Below are 9,460 nucleotides of genomic sequence, written 5' to 3'. Positions count from 1 at the left end.
GGGACAGAGGGGCAGACCCAAGGCAACCTCATTGCTGCCATAGAGACTGCACTAAGGGCCGAGGATTCTGGAGAAGAAAGGTACACTACCGTATTAAAGGGCTAATTAATTACTCCTCTTATCTCATCAGTGAGCACTAAGGTAAATCCACCATCCTGAGGGATGGTCCCTTGGACAGGTAATGAACAGGTACAATTGGATTAACTCTATTTTAAGGAAGTTATTTTATTTTTAGTAGTAGTTTGTGGATAGATGTTTAGCCTTCACGCGTGTCTGTGTATTTGTCCAGAGGTCAGATTGCAGAGGAATTGAACCTGGGTCCTCTGGACCACCAGCCAGTACACTTATCCACTGAACCATTTCTCCAGGCCCTGGATTAACCCTCAAGCTAGCAAATGATGGCACACGCCCATTCTTTCTTCAGGAGGCGATGGCTTTCCCTTAGTGGCCCTCAGTTCTACTGGAACGCTGTCTCTTCCCAAAGCAGCACCCTCCAAACAATCAAGTGTGGGATTATCGGCACTAGTCACCACACCCAGATTCACTTCCTTTTTATCTTATTTGGGGGGAGATGGAGAACAAGTGTGCCACGGTGTGCATGTGAAGTCAGAGGACAATTTTCCATAATTAGTTCTTTACTTTCACTGTAGCTGCGGGATCCTGGCATTGAACTTGGCTTCCCCATAACGGAAAGAGCGGGACTGAGAAAAGGCACAAACTCCCTAGTGGTTTTTAATACCAGAATGCTGCTGTCTGTACCCCTAATGCCAGAGCAGGGCAAGGCTGCCCCCCAGCAAGCTTGTGAGCAATGCCAGTTACTAAACACGTTCTCCGCTTTGGACTGCCACATTGCTGTGCAGTTGATATGTACATTTATTCATATGAGTGTTATAAAGATGATCTGTGAAGCGTTTACTTCTCTCCTGGGGATGTGTTCAATCCTTGTGAGCCTCTGACCAAGAAAAGGAATAAACTGTTGCTATTTCCCAGGAAGAAGTTAGCAGAAGCGCCCATGTCTCTCAAGGGGGTAGTTTTAAGCCCATTTAGGAGCAGCGTTCTCCACATGAACCAGGTAAGTCCAGAGCCTGTGCTGGCTTCACAAACACTGCCCATTTCTAGCTGGAATGTAGTGCTGGGGATAGGGGATGTAGGGGCTGGGGATATGGCTCAGTCAGAAAAGCACTCGCCACACAAGCATTAGGACCCGAGTTGGATCCCCAGCATTCATGGTAAAAAGCCAGGCATGGTGGCCTGCCCTTGTAATCCTGGCTCTGAGGAGGCGGAGACAAGAGGATCCCTAGGACTTTCTGGCCAGCCAGTGTAGCCTAGTAGATGAGTCCCAGGTCCCAGTGAGAGACTCTGTCACCACAACAAGAAGGTAGATGGCTCCTGAGAAATGACATCTGAGGTTGACCTCTAACCTCTGTACCTATATGGGTGTGTACCTACACTGGAACAGCAACCTACACACACAGAGAGAGAGAGAGAGAGAGAGAGAGAGAGAGAGAGAGAGAGAGAGAGAGAGAGAGAGAGAGAGAGAGAGAAAGAAAGGGAGAGAAGGAAGGAAAGAGAAAGACAGAAAAGTCAGAGTTGTTTCATGGGTCACATGTATTTGACCTTGGATGAAAAGCCAGCAGGGGTAGTGTGGAGGAGGGGCTGTGTAAAGCAGGGGTCACTGTTGCTCCCAGGCTTGGGAAGGACAAGCAAGGCTGTGAGTCAGTATGGAGGAGGTGTCTTTGGCACAGCCCACCCACCATTCAGAACCCAGCTTCATTTGAGGAGAATCCCATGGCTCACAGGCTGTCTGTGGCCTCCTGCTGCCACCCTCCACTTCACCCCATGCCAACCTGTGCCTGCTCAGCAGCCTGGAGCTGTGCTGGCTCATGGCCACTCCTGGATCTGGGTTGTTTTTCTGGCTTCCCTGCATCTCCATTCAGTCACCATGGAGAGGGAAGCATGGCCTTCTGGGTCAGTTGCTTTGGGGACAAAATGTAGATGCATCACAACTGCCTGTCCAAGATGCCTTCACAGCCCTTTGTACCTGGGCCAGCACCTTCCCCTCCCTCCCTCCCTTCTTCCCTCCTTCCCTGTGTCCTAGAGACTGGCCCTCTGTACTGCCAGGGCCAGAGCAGCAAGAGGCCACTTTTCAGCCTTCACTTGGGGTTGGCGTGTTGGGGTGGGAGGCCTGGAAGAGATTGGGGGGTGGAGGGAGAGTGCGTTGGTGCTCTGCCTGGGACCTCCTTGAGGACAGGGTCTATTCCCAGCTGCCCAGTTTCCCCAAACCTTCCCTCCCTTCCTGTCAAACTTGTGCTCATCCTGTTCAGGCCTGTAGCCACAGCATGCTGGCTTCGGAGCAACCTGGGTGTAGGTCCTGCCTCTCACTGTGGTGGTCAGCTCCTCATCACTGTCATTCAGTTCCTGAGACAAGTCACCCGCAAAGTGAAAGGTTTGTTTTGGCTCAGAGTTTTGGAGGTGCTAGTCCAGGACTAGACCCTGCTGCCCTGAGGGCTTTAAAGGAGGGACACAGACGGCTGAGACACTGGCTCAGGAGATTGTCCTTAAAACCCTGGGCTGGATGGGATGAGAAGAGATGAGTCCCAGGTGGGTGGCCTCTGGATTTCTTTCAGCAGAGCACCAGACGAGGCCCAAAGTACATCACAACAAGGGCAGGGCTGGCTGAAGGTGTGTTGGTTTGAAAGAAAATGGCCCCCATAGACCCGTAGGGAGTGGCACTATTAGGAGGTGTGGCCTTGTTTGTTTTTGTTTGTTTGGCTTTTTGTTTGTTTGTTTGTTTGTTTTTCCAGAGCTGAGGACCGAACCCAGGGCCTTGCGCTTGCTAGGCAAGCGCTCTACCACTGAGCTAAATCCCCAACCCCGAGGTGTGGCCTTGTTAGAGCAGGTGTGGCCTTGTTGGAGGAAGTGTGCCACTGTGGGGAGGCGGGCTTTGAGCTCTCATATATGCTCAATCTATGCCCAGTGTGGTACACAGTCTCCCTCTGCTGCCTAAGGATCAAGACGTAGAACCCTCAGCTCCTTCTCCAGCACCATGTCTGCCTGCATGCTGCTGTGCTTCCCGCCATGATGATAATGAACTAAACATCTGAAACTGTAAGCCAGCCCCAATTAAATGCTTTCCTTTATAAGAGTTGCTGTGGTCATGGTGTCTCTTCACAGTAATAAAACCCTAACTAAGACAGAAGGACAGTAGTCCTAACAGGTGCCCTTTACCAGCAGCAGGGATGGATACCTCAGTGAGACGCTGACACACTGTTCTCTCTTTGTCAGAGTGGAATAGATGGAAGGGGGCTACCTAAAAAGGAAGTTATGCCCTTCGGTTCTGGGACAGCTCCTGTACAGAGACCTCCCTCAGGCATGTCTTCAAATGTATGTGGTCACATAGGCCAGAGCCTTCTTCCTCCCAGAGACCCAATGAGGTGCACACTCATGGCTAGCAGAAACATTTGCCCAGTGGGTTTCTTGCAGGTGGATGCCCATCTTGATGGGGAAGAGGACAATTTTAAAAGTATATATCTAGATAATAACTCCATAATATATTCTAAATGTACCGTAGAACATTATTATTATTATTATAGCACTTAGGACCTCATATCTGCTGGGAAAGTGCATATGCTATATTCCCAGCCCCAGACCCCAGCACATACTTAATATTTAAAGACCTCAATGTTTTTATTTTGTTCTGTTTTTCTCTATTTTTATTTTCTGTGTATGGGTGAGTTAGTGGCTGAGCATTTTTAAGTAATATTAAGTCTCTGTTTGGTTATTTGGGAGCTGGCGGACAGGACAGAAACTTCTGCCAACAATTCACCAAGGTAGTTGAGGTAGTTTGAATGAGAATGGCCCCCATAGGTTCATAGATTTGAATACTTGGTCACTAGGGAGTGGCACTATTTGAAAGGTTTGGAAATGTGTCCCTAGGGGTGCACTTGCAAGTTTCAAAGGCTCATACAAGCTAAGAGTCTGTCTCTGCCTGAGGAGCAGGATGTAGCTGCCAGCTACTGCTCCAGCGCCATGCATGCCGTCATGCTCCCTCACACAATGATGATAATAGACTAAATCTCTGAAACTGTAAATATGCTTCCAATTAAATGATTTCTAAGAGTTTCCTTGACTAAGGCAGTAGTGTTAGGTGAAATTTCTTTTCCTTTTTCTTTTTCTTTCCTTTTTTTTTTAAAAAGATGTATTTATTTATTATGTATACAGTGTTATGCCTGCAGGCCAGAAGAGAGCTCTAGATCTCATTACAGATGGTTGTGAGCCACCATGTGGTTGCTGGGAATTGAACTCAGAACCTCAGGAAGAACAGCCAGAGCTCTTAACTGCTGAGCCATCTCTCCAAACCCCTTTTTTCTTTTTTGGTCTGTTTTTGGTGTTGTGGTCTGTGAGGAAACATATCTTGGCACTAATAGAAAGTAAGCAAAGGTGAATCTGAGAGGAACAGTTGCATCACCCTGCAGCCAGTGACAAGGCATGCAGCCCAGGCCAGTCCAGCGGGTTGCTGTCTGGCCTCTGCAGGCCCACAATCGCCCACAGGTGAAATGGCTGAGGCCATGCCATCCTGTCCCAATTTATTTTATGTATGCATAGCCACGTCTCGGGTTTCCACCCTGCACCAGCCACATCTGCCTTGGCAATGCTTCAAGGACTGTCTGTGACCTTGACCACGGGCCTTGAAAAGGACTGCTCTGAGTCCCTCGAAATACCTGCCCCTCCTGAGTACTGATATAATTATGGTTTCACCTCTAAAAACTGTAACCCTGAGCTTGGGCACCAAGAGGCTCTTCAGAGGCCTGAGCTCACTCTTCTTGGTCTGTCTGTCAATGAAAAAAAGGACTCAACACTTCTAATTTGCTCGATCAGTGTGGTTGCCAATAACTATCTCCTGTGGATTATTTCATAGGTACCACACAAAGTAAATAAATGTAATAAATAAATAAATGTTCGAAAACAACCAATCAACCAAAAAAAACGATTGTTTAGTCAATTCCAGGTATGTTGTACAAGTTGTCTGAGTCAATGCAGTCATTTTCTTCAGTACCTAACCAAATCAACAAATTAATACAGTAAGCTGGTTAGTTCTGAAGGAAAGAGCTCAGGGATGTGTGCCCCTAAACAAGAAGTACTGAGCAAAGACCCTTCTGAAGCCACACCCTGCACAGTGAATACCTCTGCCAGGCCACCTGCCAGTGATTGTTGGTTCGAGGTGGGAGTGGCCATGTTCTGATAGGTAAACTTGAACTTACTATTTGTGATCAAGGATATCTGATTTATTAAGTCTTATGTAACCCTTCCCATGACCCTTAAAACCTCCTTTGGGGCTGGAGAGATGGCCGAGTTGTTAAGTGTACTTGTTTCTCTCTAGGTTCAGTGTCCAGGACCCATATAGTGGCTTACAACCATTACATGGGATCTGACATCTTCTGACCTCCATGGGCACCAGGCAACCACGGGGTATGTATATACATACATATAGTCAAAGACTTGTGCACAAAATATGTTTTAAACAGTTTTGTCTGAGATTGAAACATGCCATCCTGCAGGGAAGCTCCTTAAGCAAGAAGGTAAACAACTCACAACAGCTTCAGGAAGTTCCTGAAACTGACCAGATTCACCCCATCTTCCCCGGCAAGAGTAAGCAATAAAGCTTCAAAGAAGACTCAGACCAGACCAGCTGCTGAGAAAAAGCAGAAACCTGCCGAGCTGCCTGGAAGAACTCTCCAAACTGTTGTACTGCCTGTGTGCGAGTCATTTCTGCTCCTGTAAGCACCCCTCGTCCATATTCCGGTAAGTAGCCCACAATAAAACTCACTAGTTCATCAAGTTGGACCTTGGGGATATCTGTACTTTGGTCTGTCATGGACTCCATATCTGAGGTGAGTCAACGTGCATTGCATCTCCTCAGGAAAAGTTTTGTCACACAACAAAAAAATCTAAGAAACCCTTCTCCCTGCCTCAGCCATCGGAAAGCACAGTTTGGCAAGACACACATGTACTTTGCAATTGAAAGAGTTAAATTCCTCACCAGGATCTGGCCTGACGCCCAGTGTTTGCTAAAGGATTACTTGAATCTCCCTAAGTAAAGCAGGAGATAAAGTATTTGCCTTAGGAATTATAAAACATGGAAATGTAAAGCCTGTCCCAGTGGGGTTATAACCTCAGCCATGGTAAAGCATGAGGCAGTAAAACCTGTCACACCGGTGATTAGCACACAACATCAAATGTGTCCTAATCTTAAGATTGTAAACGCACTGCCTGTTCTAATTGGCTGACCTTAAACTCCTTTGTAAATGTGCAGTCCTGCTTTTGTGATTTTTGTGAACGTTTTGTCGGTCCTAACTGGTTCACGTATGGTTGAACCCAACATCTCTGTATTCCCGATATACTGTCTGTGTGTCCCAATATTGCCTCTGCTCTTCTCCTATTCCAGTGGGGATTGAAGAGCCCCAGCTGAGATAAAGATTTTTTTTACTTTTGCAACACTACTACCTCTAAGAATTCTTTGATCTAAAATTGGGGATACAACAGCAATGATCGGTGGCTCCCCATGAACTTATTCATCTTTGGAGAATATGCCTCTGTTGCTGGTTTACCAAGACGAGAAATAAGAATCAAACTCTCAGGTTAGCCCTTTCCAAAGCATCTCATTGTGGCATCACTGTCACAATCTCAGTTTAGGACTGGGTGGTGACAGATTAAAAGTGAGGAAGGGAGCTGGGGCGGTGGTGGCGCATGCCTTTAATCCCAGCACTCGGGAGTCAGAGCCAGGCGGATCTCTGTGAGTTCGAGGCCAGCCTGGGCTACCAAGTGAGTTCAAGGCACAAAGCTACACAGAGAAACCCTGTCTCAAAAAAAAAAAAAAAAAAAAAAAAAAAAAAAGAATGAGGAAGGGACCTACCAAAGGGATGTCGGAAATCATAGGCAGGACATGTGGTCAGAGTTAGAAAGAGGGACCTAGGTCCTGTGGCCTCTGGCTCTAGGTCTTGTCTGAGCTGCATGGCCTTCCAGGAAGCCAGGGTAACCATGGAATTCAAGGCCCCACTGGGGTCCCATTAACAAGTGTATGTATGTTCCTCTGGAAATGAATAGGATGAGGGACACAAACTGAATGGACACAGCCATTCGAGCGTGTGGCTCTGGCAGGCTTGCCCTTCTCCCCATTCCCTCTGCCTTCTAAAAACCATTCGATTACATTCTAAAGCTAGCCACCAAGGTCCAATCCCTTATTTGGCCACTTCCTCCTCCTGAGGCTGACTACCAAGGTCCAGCTATCAATGTATTGAAGTCCAGCAATCAAAAGCCCCCTTTGGCTCACCTAATTAACATGCCCAATTAAAAATAAACACCTCATCCTAACACGAGGTTTCCCATTTTACCTTTATAAACCGCCATTTTCCTATGTGCCACGTCTGTCCCCCCTCTACCCAGAGGCAGTCCTTTGTCCCTCTGGGACAAATACCCCTGCCCTCTTTCCCTGTCCCCTTCCCCTTCTCTCCTTTCCCACCCCATCCCAGCCCATTCTAACACAGACCTCCCCTTCTTCTCCTCATTACACCTGCAAGGTCACTGGCTGCTGTCTTCTGCCTGAGTCAGAAAGCGGCCACTTTAACTTTCTTCCCTGCTTAATAAAGGATCTCTCTGTGAAAACTGGTGTTTGGGTGTGGTTTGTGTTTAATCCAGGGTCTGGAGGAAGCCCCTGCTGTGCGGGGCGGAGCTGGGGTCCCCTTCACAAACTATCTCCCATATGTCAGAAGTCAATGAAGAGTTCATTGGAGTTTGCCAGTCTCTTCAATGTTTCTGAACTCCTAGCACTATGACAATCCTTCTCTTTGTCTTTTCTGTCTCTCATATTTAATTCAACAAGAGAGCTGAGCAGCAGGACTCAGAATATTTGGACCCCAGGGTCCTGATTTTGTCAAAGCTTCTTTCCATGCCCACATATGTACACCATGTAGCATTCATTTCTTCTGGCGGTGGACACTAAGGCACTCTCGCTATAGGAACTGTCAACCCCTGGAGTCTCAGTCATATGCCCATACATTGAAAGTGTGTGTGTGTGTGTGTGTGTGTGTGTGTGTGTGTGTGTGTGTGTACTCGTCTGTGGCAGTGTACATGTAGAGGCCAGGAGTCCACACTGGATGTATTCTTTAGTTACTTCCCCATGTGTTGAGACAGTGTTTCTCACTCACTCACTGGCTAGACTGAGTGGCTCCTATGCTTCAGGGATCTGCCTCTTTCTGTTTCCCCAGCACTGATATTACAGTTACGTGCTGCAGCAGCTGACTTTTTATAGGACTGTGTAGCTGAGCTTGGGTATTGGTGAAATTATTAAGGCCACTCCACGTAGTTAAAAGGAGATTTATTTAATGGCGTAACTTACAAATTAAGGAATAGGTAGGTCGCGGAGTCTGGGGAAGGTGTATCACAGTCCAGTGGTGTTCTCTGGAGCTCTGCTTGGTTCACCTCCACTATCCAGGGTCCCGCAACAGAGAGAGCGCCCGCCGATCCAGCTCTCGGGTCCCCCGGCGCCTTCCTTGGCCCCGCCTTGTAGGCGTGACAGTTGCCGAAGTCTCAATGGGGGTTGGAACTTCCAGATCAAAGCTGGAATGGCTACCCACTACATCTCCCCCTTTTTGTCTAAATAAGAAAGTTCTTACCTAATACAAGACTATATACAAAGGAATGGTTATCAAATATTGTCCAGGAATAATGAGGGATAATGACCTAGATAAGATGGAACTACAACCAATGCAAACAATATCAAGCAAGAAACACATACTAAAGTCCAGAGAAGTATAGAGCATAGGTAAATGGCATGTTACAAAGATCATTCCAAAAGGTGTCCTATCCTAAAGAACCTGAATCTAATACTTAATATGTTCTATCTACTAAGTTGTAACTATAACTGCTAGTCTTCAATCCCATCAAAGACCTGAGAAGGAATATAATGGTACCTGAGAAATGGTAGATGGATGCAAGCAACTTTCGGGAATCTTGCGAGAGTAGACAGAGACAGCTGGCAGCCTGGACAGTCACCTAATGTTTCTCAGCATTGTTGGTGCATTCAAATTGGCTACAGGCCTAAAGTATCTGACAGACCATTTTCAGAAGCAGGAATTCTGAAAGACCATCTTACCCTGTCTTGGCAGAGTACAGTGGTCGCTTTCCTTGTGTCCCGCTTGTCCAGAAAGGATAGCATTGCATTAGTACGGTCAGCCGTCGAGGCAAGGGCAGTTCTTTGCCCAGTAGGCCATTTTGTGCCAAGAAGACAAACTTCCAAATGGAAATGTCTTAGAAGCCCAACATTCTCTCGGGATCAAATTGGTGCAGCCAGGAGCAATTATGTCTCACATCAACAGAATTCTAAGTTATTTAAATGCCATATTCTCTAGGTCTATGAAGTGTTTGAAGATTACCTGTCAATCTGACCTATGTATCTGTAAAT

General features: G+C 46.9%; 1 long non-coding RNA gene across 2 annotated transcripts; it reads left to right on the top strand.

Annotated features, from left to right (window-relative positions):
• The first annotated feature begins 2,138 nt into the window (after positions 1 to 2,138).
• On the top strand, positions 2,139 to 6,497 carry LOC128099970 (uncharacterized). 2 transcript variants are annotated; one of them, XR_008214627.1, is made up of 4 exons: positions 2,139 to 2,446; positions 2,978 to 3,108; positions 5,381 to 5,469; positions 5,559 to 6,497. It is a non-coding gene; the product is annotated as an uncharacterized LOC128099970 (long non-coding RNA). The 2 variants fall into 2 exon arrangements; XR_008214626.1 differs by having other exon boundaries at positions 2,139 to 3,108.
• The last annotated feature ends 2,963 nt before the right edge of the window (positions 6,498 to 9,460 follow it).

The sequence above is a fragment of the Peromyscus californicus genome, unplaced genomic scaffold (genome assembly GCF_007827085.1).
Source record: "Peromyscus californicus insignis strain IS unplaced genomic scaffold, ASM782708v3 Scaffold_6__1_contigs__length_162567912, whole genome shotgun sequence".
NCBI classification, from domain to species: domain Eukaryota; kingdom Metazoa; phylum Chordata; class Mammalia; order Rodentia; family Cricetidae; genus Peromyscus; species Peromyscus californicus.
Note: the sequence above shows the minus strand (reverse complement) of the source record. Positions and strands in the feature narration are given on the sequence as shown.